Source organism: Pinus tabuliformis, chromosome 4_2, assembly GCF_031772625.1.
Source record: "Pinus tabuliformis cultivar Carrire ecotype Pingquan chromosome 4_2, CPIR1, whole genome shotgun sequence".
In the NCBI taxonomy this organism is placed as follows: Eukaryota; Viridiplantae; Streptophyta; class Pinopsida; order Pinales; family Pinaceae; genus Pinus; species Pinus tabuliformis.
In genome coordinates, this window is record NC_142304.1 from 306,557,195 (window position 1) to 306,575,826 (window position 18,632).

Below are 18,632 nucleotides of genomic sequence, written 5' to 3' on the forward strand. Positions count from 1 at the left end.
AAAGAGGACCAACCTGGATCTTCTGATTGATCCTAGCTTGATTTCTCCTTTCTTTGATATAATTTTCCACTCCTCTCCTACTTGTCCCGCTTCAAAGAGTACCTGTAGAGTCAAAGTAATAGCAAAATATCAAAGAATCTCTATCTAAAACATCATAAACAATGCGGAATCAAAAACACATTAACCATACATTTGCATTCATAAACAAGAAGATTCACAAATACAAGATTATATGGAGGAAAACTCAAAGAACTTTATTAATAGTAATGTAAGAGAGGATTACAACCCAACTACCTAATCCAACATCATCCTCCCAGTTGTAGAAGCCCTCTTCACCTCATGAACAAGAAAATCACCCAACAATGCAATGTATCTTCTCATGAACAAACCAACAACACTTCCTTACAAAATACAAAATTCTAGCCTCTAGATCTCTCATATGAGGGATCCATTTATAGATGTCTTGCAAGGGTCTGAGTTAGCTCTGGGTTTTTGATTAGTTTCATTCCACTGATAGTTCTTGGTTCCACTTGGAGATTTCATGATCTCTTACTCATCCCTGGGCGAATTCAGAGAGGCAAGTGTCATAGGAGAAGTTTCTGGAAGATTCCATGATCATCCACCTTGAAAACTATCTCTGCCATTTGTCTAATCTCACTCATCGCACCCCACAGAAGACCATTTCAGTATGCATTGCACCTGGCCAGTTAGGCAATCAGTATGCATCACACCTTGCCCATGGAGCAGTCTGTATGGTCCAGTTTTGGCTAGTTCTGAGTAGTTTTTCAGGTGGAACTTCTGGGAAATGATGTAATCAGCTAACCATGATCCTTTAGGGTATGAAGCAACAATTTTAAGGACTTAAGGAGTCCTTATTCTATGGACATATGAGTTTTGGGTTGCAGTGCCCAAATATGTTTATAACAACCACCCCATCCGTGATAGAATATTTCAAACTTTTCTGCAATTTTCCCAACATTTCATTGTCATTAACAATTTACAAAAATAATATAAACCATTCTTGTATAGGTCAAGAAATGGATTACGTTGGGTCTAGATTCTTGTGTTTTAGGGACCTTTCCTGTTCTCTATGTGGCCCCCCACTTGGTGTTAAGTTTTTGAACGTTTCTACCACTTCCTTGTAGTACTGATTATATTGTTCATGATCATATGAGAATTTTGGTGAAGCTGCTCTTATAATTTGAGGTTGTTTCACAGCTGCTATGTCAACTCATGTCTTGATCCCTCCATGAGTGGCTATGTTGATATTTGAGAGGGGGGTTATCTCTCGCAACCTTGGATCTGCATTAATAAAATTTACTTCCCTCTGGTGGTTGCACTCTTCCCATCTTCCAATCAACTCTAGGTAGTCCTCTATTGTGTTCTTGTTAACCCTGCATTGAGATCACCATGGTCATATGGGTAGTAGGTAATCTTGTGCAACATTTCCCTCCTGATCAGAGTAATAATAATGCACCGAGCCTTTACCTCCTGCCCTACCCCCCCTTTTCCTCCTCCTCATCCTCTAGGAGTCTCATTAATTTGTAAAGTCAATCAATCCAACTGATTAGCTAAGGAATCTAATGCCCTAAAATAATTAGTATGATGAGTTGTTGAAGCACAAAATTCATAAAAGGTGTTGTTTGTAACATTGGATAATTTTCATAGTATCAAAAAAAGATGAGGTGGATGCCCATATCCTCTACATATCTCACAGTACTTAGCTTGTGTTGAATTTTTTTGATTCAGTAATGCATGAAATTGGTTACACCCTGTGTACAATCCTTGAATCCCATCCCATACTAGTGTAGGTATATTTTTTGGCCCTGTAACCTTAAGCATTCCATAGCAACAAGACCTTCCACTAAAAATTTTGTACATCATACATTCAGTCAGGTCATTTGTACCAATTACAGAACCCTCAACTTCTTTGTCGTATATGGAATTTGATGTGATAGAGCTAATATGGATGGATCATACAGTGTTTCTCCCCCCCTAATAATCATAAAGATATCCCTCCATGGCCTCAATCCAAGTCGCTTGATCCAAAGCATATTGCAACGTATCAATTTTCTGTTGAGTCAGTGGTGTTCAGGTAAGGGGTAATAATGCTTTAATGAACCAGTCCCATTGATGAGTTGGATCTATTAGGTAGCTTATTTTTCTAATCACAACCTTAAATCTCTGCATCAACTCCCATGCGGTTTCTCCTTCCTTCTATATTATCTCCTATATTTTAGACAACCTGTATTGATTGGTCTGAGGAAACTTAAATTCCTTCATAAATCCCCTCTTAACATCATCTACAGTTGGATTTTGGTCTAGTTATGACCACTTTATGAACCATCTCAATGGTCTTTCTCTGAGAGTGGTTTGGAATTAAATTAACTTTACATCATCCAGTGTCTGGCAGTCCCTCTAAATGGCTACACAAAGATACCAATACTACTCTACATCATTGTTCCCTTTACCATATAACTAAAGATACCTGGTGAATGATCCCAACACATTTGACTGAACTAAGGAGTACAAATCCCCATAACCCAAGCTGCAATGATCCTTGTAGGTTCGTACCACTATTACTAGTTCCACGTTTACTAGCATTATCTTTGTAATTAGCATGCACACTATGAACTCTTATAGTTTTGATTAACTTAGATAGAAATTTATAAAGATTATGATAAAGTACCAGGGGAAGGATGGGGGAGATGTTACTTGAACTTTGGGAAGGAAAATGATTAATTCCATTAGACATGTCATTTTCAGCAAATAATCTTCTTATAGAAAAGTGCATGTCATCATCCAGACTTTCCACAGAGCCTAGGTGTCCCATTCCATATGATGTCCACAACTACACAATGCATATAGATATTACCACATACTCGCACAGCGTCTACGACATGCACACAATACCACATATACACTAGTACCATATGTACAACATGTACACAATACCACATGTACAATGCACCACCTGCTCAACGAGTGCACAACATCACATGTACACAACACCACATGTACACAACACCGTATGCAGGACATGTACAAACCACCACCTGCACATATCACCACATGTACAATATGCACACAACACCATATGTACATAGCACTACATATAAAACATGTAGATAGCACCCTATGTACATAATGCTTCATATCTAACATGCACACAACACAATATGTACACAACACCGCATATCTGACATCTACATAGCACCATCTATATCTAGCACTATATATGTAATGTACGCACAACACCATACAGAGAACAAGCACATAAATTCATGTGTACACAATAGTACATATATTACCTGTACACATCATCATAGGTACAATCACTAAATATACAACATGCACAACATATACACAATAATAGTAATTCACATCCAAAACCACGTTGCCTCTACTAGGAAACATTTCTTCTTATGTCCCTCTGTCATCCATGCTTATCCTAGCATGCCACAGATCTCATTACTTTCATTCAGTTGATGTATCCCTCAGAGTTGCATGTCATAACATAAACATAGACATAATACAAGCATACAATATCAATTCATATCCACATGATATTGACCTCCTATATTTTTCATTAGTACTCTCCCCACTTAATTCCTGATAAAACCTTGAACCTTGTCATGCCACTCACCTCCATAAGCAATCATTCCTCCAAAAGAAGGATCCCTGACAACCATGTCGAACAATGACATAGATACATAGATACATAGATATATATACATAAACATTAGCATAAAACAACTCATGACCATGTTAGACAACGGTATACATACACACATACATACATATATAAACATCAACCGAATCATGATCATAACATAATTACCAGATAGCATAAGGTCAATGTTAAGAGAACTCCCCTTATCTATACACGCCATGCACAACATTGAGAACAATTATTCCCAACATAGCCAAGGCATCTGACACCTTAGATCCATTTACTTCACCTTTCCTATTACATTTCTCATGATTGTACTGCCACTATCCATTTACACCAATGGACCAAGCTAATCCAATCGATTGTCTTATTCTTACCTTCAACTTCCCTCAGTCATGCACCTTGCTTCAGTCAAGTCTTACATTACCTACTATGTTTCATTCTTCTCAACCTAAGATCCACTAACTTTCCTCTTTCCAGACCAATTCCCAAGATGATCAAGACATAAAAGGAAAGAAAAAATGCAAAAAGAAGAAAACCATGAAAACCAATAACAATATGACATCGTGAAAAAAGTGGTATGGCCATACACTAGACATAAAAAAGCTTCAAATAAAGTGCAAAAAAAGCACAAAGAATCGAAATCACGAGCCTCTTAATAGACATCATTACTCAATGCCCATGGTTCCCAGTGCTTCCAAAGGAAAGCTTAACCTGAGCCTCCTTCATAATTTCATGGCAGACTCTTTGCCATGCAATCCCCTTCATCATATTTCGATAAACACAAAAATATTAGTGCATAAATAAACATAACAATACACCAGTTAACTTACCTTGCTATGCGAAGCACTTTGCCACATTATACACCTTCATATATCATTCCTCAATGGATTCCATTTATCTCGATGAACCCAACTATAGCTAGAAACTAGCTAATATATCTATCGAATACATGTTTAGGAATATAACATATATCCACATAATCTCATAAAAAATCTAGGTTAAGAGGAATTCATGTATTCAAATAATTCATTCGTTTGGATTTGTGGTTTCCAGACTATTGGCTTAAGGGGTCCTGACCTAGGTTCTGAGTTAGTTGCACCAAACAAATCCCTACACTACTAGCCCTTTCGACATTAATCCGTGGTACATAGATTGAAGTCTCACCCGAAGCAGTATAGGGGGATGTTGGGATGTTGGAACCACGTTTCTACACCCAGAGATCAGTGTGATGTCCTTTTGGCGACCTAGACCTGCCTTCACGCAAACCTCTATGTGCATGCAACCTATTGTTGTAACTTCCTCCAATCAGCCTCTAGACCTCCACGAAGGTCTATGATTGTCTTTTGCTGACCCTAAACAGGTCGAGTAGCTACTTACACGTGCTTTAGATTGCCCTTAAACCATTATTTTTTTAGATCTACTTAAGTGTTTGATAAATTTAACAAAAATTGTTATAATATTCATGTAATCACTTAACATTAATTGTGTTTAGATAACAATGTAGATCAAGTAAAGTCACGCATCAATACATTATTATTTCATAAACCCATTATTCATCAAAACATAAAGTGCATACATACATAACAAAAGTTAATAGATAAAACACAAGAATTTCTACTACAATCCTCTTTATTGAAATTTAGTTAAGCTTATAGACTCAAGACTTCCCTATGCACTCAGCTATAGGGATCCATGCACTCAGCTGTAGACACTATTCTAGGCCTCTGCAACTGAGGCCTCTGCACACTCAGTTACAGAGCCTTTCCCTCCACTAGAACTTCTACTTCTACACTAGATTTCTTTGCTCGTACCCATAGACTTCTATTACTTCCCTTAAACATCCCTAAGACACACCTATTTATACAATTCCATGGTCCGCAGACCATGGGTAGATCTTAAAAAGCAACTCAAGTTACATAAAAGAAGGGTAAAACCATTTTTTACTCTTAACTAGCTACACGCTCCGTGACCACAATTTGTAGAGAATTTACATCTTTTTAAATCAAAACTTGGGTTTTTGCCCCAAAATTGACCCAGGGGCCCCATCCCAACAGGCCCCCAACACAAAGATTGTGACTTGCGCTTGAGTCACTCATTTGGTGCGAAGATCTTACTGCGAAGATCCCCTAGCTCCACTTGAACCAGTGCCACTTCAACCATGCTCTACATGGCTTCCTGCTTCACCTGTTCGACCAACTGCTCTATGGGTAGTCCTTCACTGTCATGCTTGATATTATGCTATGTAAGCTATAGGTTCGCCAACTTTTCCCGTATGTTGGTGGAGATTTGGTAGGCTTCTTCCAACCAAGGGTCCAATTGTGCCTTAAGGACGCCCCTTTTTTTCTACGTGACTTCCACTTGTGCAAGGATTTTCTTGCCCTACTGCAACTTGGCGAGGTGCTGCATTGTAGCCACTGTGCGCGCGATCACCCACACTTCATCGTACTACTGCTGAAGCTCACGGGTCTCTATTTTTAATCTCTACAAGTTGGGATCTTCCTACAGGTTCGTCACTACTTCCATCGCCTGCTCAAATAGCGTTCTGCAGTCCACTACCATGGCATCGACAGTAGCTATTCCATCCTTAGCTGCAGCTTCGCGTTGTTCCCTAACTTCTAGTGCGGTTGAAGGCTGCGACCTGAGCTCTACTTCTGTGATTTTCAGGTTGAGCTCAAACTGAACTCGGGCCACCTCTATCTTAGTATCCTAGACACTTGCTACAAGTTTCCTAATCTTGGCCTCAAGTGACGCCTCCTACGGTATGTGAAACTCTACCACTGTCCTGCATGTTTCTACCATTGCAACTACCAGCTAGGTGCTCTGCACCTGGATTGTCTCCTTTGACTTTAATTACTTTGTCTTCTCAGTGAACATTTGCTCATTGTTCACCCGATATTCACTAATTAGGCTGAGAGTGTGCTACTCCTGCACTCTTAGCTCCGATGTCACATCTGTCTGCAGCATGTGAAGATACTCATTGGCGAGTGCTACGAGGTTGAGGCCAATATTCTTCAGATTCTTATGATGACCTTTTCATCGGCTAATTCTGCACTCAACGATCCTTCTAGTATCACGACTACCTGAAGATCTATTGATTTGACCATCCATGTAGACTGACTGGTCCCTAGTGCCAAGCTCATACGTGCAATGCTCACCTACCGTGTGCCCACCTGTATCCTGCTGATTTGGATCTGCAGCAGGCGAAAATCCTTTTAAAGAGTTCCTAGCGACTGCAGGTGCTTCTATTTGAACTAATGCAATATTTTCGTTGTGGTATCACACACTTAATATCCTATCTCCTCGAGATCTCCTTCTATGAGCGTGATGGGATCTAGTGATGGATTTTCTTTCGACTTCTTCTGGGGCCCCTCCTTCTATTGTTCATGGAACCTCTTTACCAGGAATGGAGTGCTATGTTCTTCATCTCTACCACCTCCCTGCTCTGACTACTCCTCTTCCTCACTCTAGGGCGAAGGGGAATTACCACTCCGCTCAGAGTCACGATGTTCCTATTCAGCTTGCTACTTTGTAGTGTTCTCCTTTACTAGTTGGGCCTTCTCCTCGGCCTCCTTCCTTTGCTTCTCGACTAACTACTGAATCGCCTGCATTGCAGCCTCCTACTTATTTTTCTCACGGAACTCCTCGTGCCTTTTCTAGTGCCTAAGACAAAATCACATGGAGAATGCCAATCTATCATCCAGTGCTTGATAACCTCCTGTATTTCATCATGTGGTAAGACAAGGCAGATCAAACCACTTTTGTTGTGCATCCTTCCGTGCTCTGATATATATGTGGTGGAAGTCTGCCTTAAGCTCCGCGTACTCTAATAACTGCTCAAACACAATCAGGGACAATCGTGGCTTCTGGTTGATGGCCATGAGAATGCTCACCTCCATCAACACATAGAAAACTTTTGTCTCCATGACCCGCGTGAATTTCTTTGTGGCCCAAAGGGAGGCCAACTTCATAGCCTCTGGTAATCCTTTCTCCAGGGGAGGAAACTAGTTGTCCTTCGGTAGCTCCCAAGCTACTAGCACGATGGAGAGCAATAACCACACACAGTGGAAGGTTTTTCTCTCGTCCTGAGCCTCGCGAAAATTCATAAGGAACTCGTTGTAGAGGTAGCGTGACCAGTTAAAATGTCTCCCATCTATGCACTGTGCAGCTAATGAGATTACTGGCGTTGGAACCTCATCCCCGCGACATTTCCTCATGACCTTACCAGCAAGGATCTGCATGGAAATTTGCACTGCGAGGTTAGTGATAGATTTGATGGAGTACCCGCGCGGCTTCTTAACTAACCTGAACTTCTCCTTCATTTTTTCTGCCAGGTCATGTTCACTGGTTTTTCCGCTAAACTCCTTGGCTAGATTCAAGCCTGAATGTGGTAGGAGCATGATCTAATGGATCTGCATGTCTGTGATTAGGATCGGTGCGCTCTGCCACAAATATCCATCATGTACTAGGGTCAGCGATTTCTTGATAATGATGGTATTGATGTTGGAGCGATGGTAATGGGGTACCCATAGTAGGTTCAGCAACCCCGACTGATTCACTCCATGAATCCACTCGACTAGCTCCAATGTGGTGACACTGGATTCTTTATAGTACACCTGTTTCATGTAGTTCTCTGTCATGAGGTGGGGGCCTCTCGTGGTCCACCAAATCACATTCTTCCATTTTCAAATGGGGAATCCGCACCATGCACGGTCCTTCAAAGGTGATACTTTCTGGTAGTAGGGGCATATTTATGAGGAATCTCGCCGCATTTGGGTCCTTAGTCACCTTCACCTTTCCCTTACGCGAAGAGATGTAATCTGGCAGTTGGACATGGGATCCAAGCCCTCAGCATCTATATCCTTTAGGGGTGAATGTTCGCCATATGGCAAAATTAAGGGGTTTTAAATTTTTAGTGGGTGAATATTTTGTATCATAGTACATTTTTACAAATCACCTCAAATAGCCCACCTTATTTTAAGGGAGAGGGTAAAAAAGGTAAATTTAGCCCTTGAAATTAGGAGTTACAACCTTCCATTCGCCCATTTTCAAGAATAGGTTTTATTTAAGTGAATCCTATGGGCCAAAGGCCCAAATACCATATTTATAAAAGAGGTATGGTAAATTAATAAAAATATAAATAAATGAGAGGTATGGTAAATAAATAAAGCATTTTTTATATTTACTCCATAAGTCACCTTATATACATGCAAGGGTGTAAACAAATAAAAATATAAGTAAATTGGAGGTATGGTAAATAAATAAAACGTCTTTTTATACTTACTCAAAAGGTATGGTAAATAAACAAAAATATAAATAAACTAGACGCATGTTAAATAAATAAAACCTCCTTTTATATTTAGTTCATAACCCTCATTCTATTTATGAAGGCTCAAGAAAGAGGTTTTATTTAAGTGAATCCTATGGGCCAAATACCATATTTGTAAAAGAGGTATGGTAAATTAATAAAAATATAAATAAGAGAGAGGTATGGTAAACAAATAAAACATTTTTTTTTTTATATTTACTCCATAAGTCACCTTGTATTTATGAATGGTATGGTAAATTAATAAAAATATAAATAAACTAGAGGTATGGTAAACAAATAAAACATTTTTTTATATTTACTCCATAAGTCACCTTATATTTATACTATGGGACAAATACCATGGAGTAGATTGTTATTAATACCATGCAAAAAAACACTATTAACCCTAATATTAGTATTAATAAAAATAAAAATGGCACATGGTATTGACCCATGGTATTCACCAAAATGGCACATGGTATTCACTTGGAATGTAGCCTATTTAAATGGGGGAATTAAACCAGCATAGATCCATCTTTACTCTGGATCTACTAACCCCCAGAGGTATCAAATATCGTGATATGCAAATTAGCATAGAGTGAAAAAATATTTGATCCGATCAAGAGTAAAAATGGATGTTGTAATTTAATGTATGTTAAACATTTTAGCTTGGTTAAAATAAAAAATAAAATAAAAATCAACTATTAATTTGATTAATTTTTATAAATTACTAATAATAATTTTTAAGCTCCAAGTTTATGATAACCCATGGTATTGACCCATGGTATTCATGTGAGCATAGACTATTTAAAGGGGAAATTCTATCTTAGATCCATCTTAATTCGATACATCTTAATTCTGGGTCTACCAAGTGCTCAGAGGGATAAATAGATTTCATCCCCCTAAGAGTGGTAGATGTGGAGTTAAGATGGATATAGGTTGGTTTTTATGATAATGAAGATATTAAATAGACTTAGGAAATTATATTGTAAAAACATCTTAAGGTGAATGGTTAAAGCATAGACATTGGACAAGTATATTTGTATACTTCTGTTTTAAACTGAAACAAATCCAGGGCTAAAAGGAATGGATTGATTGCACTAGTCATCCTTCTATAACTTTCCAACATATGCTAGAGTAAACAGATTGTAATTTGGGTAATTTTTCTAATTGCAAACGGGAACATACTTGTGTATTGGCAGGGTGGTTACAAGGTCCCTAGAAGTGGAGTAAACAGACTGCAATTTGGGTAATTTTTCTAATTGCAAACAGGAACATACTTGTGTATTGGCAGGGTGGTTACGAGGTCCCTAGAAGTGATGAATTTGAATTTTTCTTGGTTTTATATATAGTATTAGGTTTTTTCTCATGCTTTTTGTGAATGGCACTGATGAATTTTATCCTACACCCACTAGGTTATCGATATGTAATTTCGGTAATTTTGATTTCAAAAGATATTTTAAAGAAATGCAATGATTTCATTTGTGTATTCAATAAACACAAGACTTTATAATTGAGTAAAATATTCGCCATGCCTGGTGAGAGATTCGCCAAAAAATTATATATACATATCATATTATTGATAAAATCGCCTTCCATTTTTCCTATATACCATGGAGATTCGCGCATTTATTATACATGTAAATTTAGGGGGGTTCTTAAAATTTTCCCTGATATCCTTCGTGCCCTCTTCGGCCTCCAAATCCACAGCTTTCCCCTTATCCTTCGTTAGTTTGTTATCTTTCTTTTGGGCTTGGGTAGCAAAGTGCTTCCTTGGTGACTCGTGCGCCATCATTAGCCTCTTTTGCTTGTCTTTCTTGGGCTTCGGATTTTCACACCATGTAGGCTTCAGCCCAGGTGACCTTGGCGTTGTAGGCACAGGAGCCAAAGCCTCCATGCTTACAACTTCCGAAGCCGCTCCCTCGGAGGCAACGGTTCCTCCAGTGCTTGCAGTCTCACCTAGTCTAGACATAGTACTGAGAATAAACTACTAGTTATCCTTAGGCAAAGTATTAAACACAAAGCTAGCAACTAAATATACAAAAAATTGAGGATTCATAAATGACAGATAGCACAACTTAAAAATTCTAAGGTTTCAAAGTGTTCTCTACTAGACAACCACATGTAATTTATAGGTGAATTTTAATTCAAATTCAATCGTTCCCCCCAAAATCCATCCATAAATGTTGATTTGGCGGAATATCTTCAAATATTTTAGCCTTAAATGTTCCCCCTCCTCTTAATCTTTTCTTGGCTATCAAATCATGAGCAATGATTGTAACGATCATTTTCTAGTTGTGCTACACGCTGTCTCCCCTCATACTGTAGCTCCCTTTGTGCGCCTTCTGATACTATGACATCACCCTTGTCCGCGCAGCCCCTCTGTCGCGTAGTTCCACCAACTGGGTAGTGTAGCTAATAGTCCCGTGCTCCCTTGCAGCTATCTAGAGTGCTAATATTGTCCCTCCATCATGTAGTCATTGAGCTGGATCCCCTATGTACGGCTTCAACCGACTTCAATTTACCCTTCCCGGAAATGGTTCTCCATTCAACTTTGCAAGAACTGTGCCATCATCTGTAATTTCTTTGACAACATATGACCCCAGCTAGTGCAACTGAAACTTTCCTGGAAATTAGTGAATTTTCTATCATATAATAAAACCAAGCCATTTACCTTAAAGGTGCACAGTTTGATTTTCCTATCATGCCAAGATTTTTCACATTTCTTGTGAACCTGCTGATGGAATCCAGCCATAAACCTATCTTCTTCACACTCCATTAAATTCACAAGCTGCTCTTCTAAGGCTCTGTGGTCCGCCATTCCTGTGAAAGCCACTATGTGTAAACACGGCATGATATATTCCATCGACATTATAGCCTCTACACCATAAACCAATCGGAAAGGCATCTAACTTGTTAGCTTTTTGCAAGTAGTTCTATATGCCCATAACACCACTGGTACGCGCACATCCTAATCATTCTATTGCATGTTGCAAATCTTTGTCAATGCATTCTCCAATATCTTATTGAAAGCCTCAATTGTTCCATTGGCCTAAGGATGATATGGTGTACTTTTCTGATGGTAAACCTCGAACTCTTCTGTCAGTGTGCTAATCGTTTCATTACGAAAATGTGTACTGTGGTTTCTCATCAATACCTTCAGGCAACTGAACCTGGTCAACCCATATTCAAACAAAAACTTTGCTATTCTTTCCCCTGTATAGTCCTTCAGAGGCTATGCCTCCCTCAATCTGGTCACATATTCGGTCGCAGTGATGATGTAGCACGCACTTGTTTTCTTACATGGGGGCTGAATTGGTCCTACAAAATCAATTGCCCATTTCTCAAATGGCTGCAATGATACCTATGGATTCAGTGAAAGCTCATCCCTTTGTGATGGCCTACCCATCCTCTGACCTGCATCGTGTGCCTTACAATATGCTTTAGAATCTTTATACAACATCAGCCACCACAACCAAGCACACAAAATATTTTGCGTTGTTGCTTTTCCTGCATAATGTCCTCCCATAACTCCTCCATGAGCTTCAACAAGGATACTATTTCATTCAAAATTGAGTCGAAGTATCTCATTCAATCCCATATTATACAAATGTCCTATAATTATTGAGAAATTGGTCACGCACACCACCAACTCTTTCTTCTACTCACTGGTGTATCCTTCTAGAGTTGTTCCTGTCGTCAAAAAAGGGATAATGTCTACAAAGTGGTTGTTCGCTACACACACCACAAAGTGCTACACGTCGTGCAGCCCTTCCTCCAAATTAGTAGGCTCCTCCCCTATCTCAATGCGTGACAGATTGTCAGGTCCTGCATTCAACCTTCCTAGTTTCACAATCACCTCAAAATCATATTCTTGGAATAACAACATCCATCTTCATATTTTCCCGCAACGTAGGCTTATTGACTAGGTGCTTCAAGGTGGAGTGGTCTGTGTACATCTTGAAATGTGCGCCCAACAGATAGTGCCTGAACGTTTGGAGCACGTACACCATAGCCAATCCCTCACACTCTATTTTGGAGTAATTCTTCTCAGCCTTTGACAATTTTTTGCTTGCAAATGATATAGGCTGATCTAGGACTCCTTCGCCAGCCTATGTCAGCACTGCTCCCAATGCAATACACGAGGAATCAACGTGCACATGGAATTCTTTCTTCCAATCCGAGAAGACCAAGATCGGTGTGGTAACCATTTTCTCCTTCAAGACATCCTCACTATGCTGAAATTCTTCATTCCAATAGAATGTAGCATCCTCCTTTAGCAACTTCTCCATGGGCGCGGTAATCGGTATAAGCCTTGATGAAATTTCGATAATACCCAGTATGCACCAATGTTGCGCGTAGCTATTTAACATTCCTTAGGGCTTCTAAATTGATTATTACCACGATCTTGGCAGGGTCCACCATGATTCCTTGCTTGCATACCACATGACCCAACAATATCCCAAAGCGGACACAAAACAAGCACTTCTTCGGGTTTAGCACAATCTGATACCTTTGGCATGTATCCAACATTAAGTGCAGGCTATCTGCATGGTGCTTGACTAGCCCAAACATTGTCTAGTCATCAAAATAAACCTCCAAAAATTTGTGAATAAACTCTTTGAACATCACAATGAATACATGATAGAATATTTCTAGCGCATTCTCAAGTCCGAAGGGCATCACCTTTTACTAAAACAACCCCATTCTGTCGTGAAGTTTGTTTTACTCCTGTCTTCTGGCATGATGTTGATCTAATGGTATCTAGAGAACCCATCAATAAACGAATAGGCCTCCTGTCCTCCAACATTTTCCAGGACCTTATCAGTAAACGATGTCAGAAAAAGATCATGGACACAGGCATCGTTAAGCTTTCTTAGATCTATGCAAATCCTTATTTTATCCTTATGCTTCTTTTCCTAAATTACCATTGGGCTCACACAATTAGATTCCTCCACTCGTTCAATAATACCTGCTTCAAGCATCTTGTCCAACTCCAAGTGGACCTTTTCCTTGTATCTGGGATTAAGGTGATATGGCCTCTGCTTAACAGGCTTCGCATTTGGTTTCAAAGTTATTTTCATCACTCCCAAATTGCCTATGATGCCTTTCAAGTTTGAAAATTTTGTAGGGAATAAATCCTGATATTCGCAGAGCAACTCAACAACTTTATCTACTGTAGAATCATCCCAGTAATCCCCAATATTCACAAACTTCCACTCCACCTCTATGCCAATGTTTACTTGCCTAGTTTTCAATGGCACAGTGATGTCTAGATTCTCTATCTGCAGTCCCTTGACCTTAAGGTGTCCTTATACCTCCAGGATATTGAAATTCCTTGGATCCTCATCTTCTCCTTTAGCAGTAACGTTATAGCATTCCACTGCATGGCACAGCTAGGTGCCCCAATCTAGTTGAATCAATTCAAAAAGATCATGTGGGATTCAGAAGATTGCTGCCTTAACCTCCTACAGTGCCTTATCAATGCTTTCAAACCCATCTTCAAAGCTAAATGTCCTCACAAACCCTTCTCTTAAGACGTTCCACTCTACGGTGTTGTGGCGGAGCTCCGTTTCCAAATACCAATTCATAGGGATTATGTCCAAAGTTTGACAGAATAAATGCACTCGTTCTGGCTGTGGCTCTATTCCATATATCGTAGTCCATTTGGCCAAATGATCACATGGATCATTCCACCCATCATAATTCTCAGTTACCCATACTTTAGGATGACCAAATCGAGTTCTCGTCATCCTTTTGTACTCGCGCCATCCATTGAAGCTGTCTTTGTGTGTATCCCACCACCGAGTAGGCATAGCGTACAGTGCCTAGTCCAATGCCTAAAAGTGGTAATCCTCTGGAACTTCTCTTTCAAAAGCATCCAGAAATTTATCTATGTCAGTTAAACCGTCGTAACAAGGAAGATTTCTTACCTTTGACGATACATAACACATCAATTTGGTAATCATGTTGCAGCGCAGTGTGGATACTTCATGTAGCCTGTTTTGCGAATGTTCCAACTCTTCGTCTAAATCAAAGGTATAGGAATTTTTGTGGTCCCATGAAATTTTTCCATTAGCTTTCAGATTAACCCATCTTGGCCTCACGCTGTTATTTTATATATCTGATCCAAATCATCATCACTCTCCTCATAGTCACGGAATGGTTCAATATAGCGGGGTCCTTCTGCAGGGTCCAATGGTACTATAACTCGGAGCGATTTCCTTTCAAACGAAATTGTCTGCTTCTTCAAATTGATGACCCCATTCATCAACAATCTCTATTACTTCAAAATTAGCTAGCGTCATGGATAACTCCCTGCAATCATCCCATAGGGATAATCTTCTACTGGTTCGCCTTCCTTAGCTGAATTGGATACCACTGCAACACAGGTCTCCCCATTCTCTTCGAGGTTTGTTTGGGCAGTACGTTTGTATCAGACCCCAAATCCAGAATAACCTGGTCCATCTCATAGTCTCCTATTTTTGTGCTAAGCCTCATCTCGCACCCTATTCTTGTCTTATGCTTACCAATCTTTCTTACTATGCGGGGTCCATCAGAAGTATTATCCTAACTAGCACATTTCTTTATCAACTAATGTAGCCCTTTTACAGCCTTTCTAGCATGCAGTAGTTTCATACAAGTCTCCAAGAAGGTGGTAAGCACAGAGGGGTCAACCTCTATAAGTAATTTGTCCTAACTTCCTAAGGTAGAGGCCTCTATGAACCTTTTCTTTGCTTCCATGAACGCTTCCTTCGCACACTCTAGACCAAACCCAACCTTGTTTTCTAGAGCCTTACAGACCCATCCACCTTCTTCAAGCTTCTTTCCCTTATCATCACCAATCGAAATCCCACTTCGCAGTACGATATTCACATTCAGCTCCTCTTTGCGGGATTCATCCATCATCATCTATAAGTTCTGAGTAGAATGTTGAGGCTGCTGCGCTTTCTTCTCCTACATCTTGTCCATCATAGGACATTCTTCGATTGTGTGGTCAAATTAAGTACAATATTGAGATGACAAGCATGTCTGATTCGTACGCTCACACATGTAGTGTCCTGGCATTTTGCAATTGTAACAAATGACCTACCTGCGACCCCTACCAAGTCCTCCTCCTCCTCAGCCTCGTCCGTGCCCAAAATATCCTCCACGCGTTCCCCTATCTCCCTGATCTGAAGGTTGAGGTTTTGATTGCATTCGATACTTAGGCATCCATTCCATCATTAATTCATAGCTTGGACAGTGGCGCTCATCGTGGCCCACCGATTTGCATAAATTGCAAAAATTGTGTTAAAAAATTATATATTACAGAGCAATGGAACACATAAAATATATTATAGAAATATAAACACATAAAACAAGAGAGACACAGATATATGTGGTTCTCCCAATTTGGGCTACGTCCATAGAGAAACAGTGAGTCCTTCCTTTAATATTATCCAACAAACTGAAGAGATACAACTTACAACAGATCCGTTGTAATTCCCTCTTTTCTCTCACACAATCTCCTCTCTCTTTCTTACTCATAATACAGATTTGCATAGACACAATACAATGCCCTCATATATAGCGAGGGGTTGCCTTCTGGGGAAAAACCCTAAATTAAACATAACTTCTACTGTTAGATCTCCGCCTAATGAACGACCCAGATTGAGTACAAAATTACAACAGTTTACAAGGCAATTTTACATCTATTTTTAGCTTCGGGGGAATTTCCCCTAATCCCCCACCAGGGGGGGCTCCAAATAATCATCATCACCCCCCCTAGACCCCCTGGCGGTGCACATTTATGGGTGGAGTTACCTCCACATTACGAACTGGGGTCCAATGTAGCGATGCCTCTAAATAAAGAAGATAATCAGGCTCCACACCCAAAAATATACCACGTGGAGACTGATTATAGCAACTCCACCGCTGCTTCATTTGATGGACAATAACTCCACTTTGGACCTAGCTATTTCTCATCTTCTTCATCATACTTGAAGACCAATTGAAACTGAGCAAAATCTTAGTTTCTCCCTGGTTACAACTTTTGTTAACATATCTGTAGGATTCTGGCTAATGTGTATCTTTTCCAGATTCAATTGTCCATCTTCCAACACTGGCAGTATGAAATGGTACTTGAGTTGTATATGTTTATTCTTGGAATGACATGTAGATTTCTTTGCAAGATGTATGGCACTTTGGTTGTCACTATATAACCTGCCCAACTCCTGCTTCCTACCTAATTCATCCAGAAACCCTTGTAACCAAATCATTTCTTTACTAGCCTCTATAGTAGCAACATACTTTGCTTCCATTGTTGAGAGTGCAAAAACACTTTGTAGTTTTGAAACCAAACTGACAGTTGTTCCACCTACAGTAAGCACATACCATGTGGTGTTCCTCCTGTTATCTCTATCACCCGCCATATCTGCATCAACATATCCTTGTAGAGATATGTTTGAACCACCAAATCGTAATGCTTGATTTGTGGTACCTCTCAAATACCTGAGAATCCACTTCACCACCATCCAATCTTCTTTTCCAGGATTGTTCATGTACTTGCTTACAACTCCCATTGCATGTGCAATGTCAGGCCTTGTGTAGACCATTGCATACATTAAGCTTCCAACTGTTGATGCATATGGAACTTTAGACATATAAGCCATTTCTTCTTGAGTCTTGGGACACACCTCCTTACTTAGTTTGAAATGGCTAGCCAATGGTATACTAACTGGTTTTGCATTCTGCATATTAAATCTTTTCAACACCTTTTCTCACTCTGAGACAACGTTAATTTTTAATTCTTCCTGTCTCTAGTTATTCTCATACCAAGGATTTGTTTTACAGCACCCAAATCCTTCATTGCAAATGAGTTTGACAATTTTCTCTTCAACACATTTATTTCCTGCATGTTAGAACCTACAACAAGCATGTCATCTACATACAATAACAATATAATACAGCTACCATCATTTTTCCTTTTGAGATAAACACAATGATCAGAGTGACATATAGTATAACCTTGTTCAGACATAAATATATTAAATTTTAGATACCACTGCCTTGGAGCCTGTTTTAAGCCATACAAGTCTTCAACATACACACTAGTTTCTCCTTCCCTTTTAATTCATATCCTTGTGGCTGCTGCATATATATCTATTCCTCCAAATCCCCATGGAGACAGGTTGTCTCTACATCTAACTGCTCAAGATCCAAATCTTCAGCTGTTACTAGACTTAAAATAGTTCTTATTGAAGTCATTTTAACAACACGAGAAAATATCTCAACAAAGTCTATACCATTTTTCTGTGCAAACCCCTTCACCACAAGTCTAGCTTTATACCTTTTTCTACCTCCATCTTCTTTCTTCAACTTGTAAACCCATTTATTTTGAAATGTTGTTTTCCCTGTAAAAAACCTGACTATGTCTCAACTATGGTTATGTGCTAAGGAGTCCATCTCTTATTTCATGCCTTTCTCCCACTTCTTCCTGGTTTCTACCTGCACTACTTCTTCATGACATCTCGTTCACCAAAATCAATCAACAATACATAATATAATGAAGGAGAGTATCGTTCAGGGGGTCTACTTATCCTGGTAGATATTCTAACACCAATTTCAGGCGTTTGAGGTGCTTGTTGCTATTGTGGTTGTTGTTGTTGC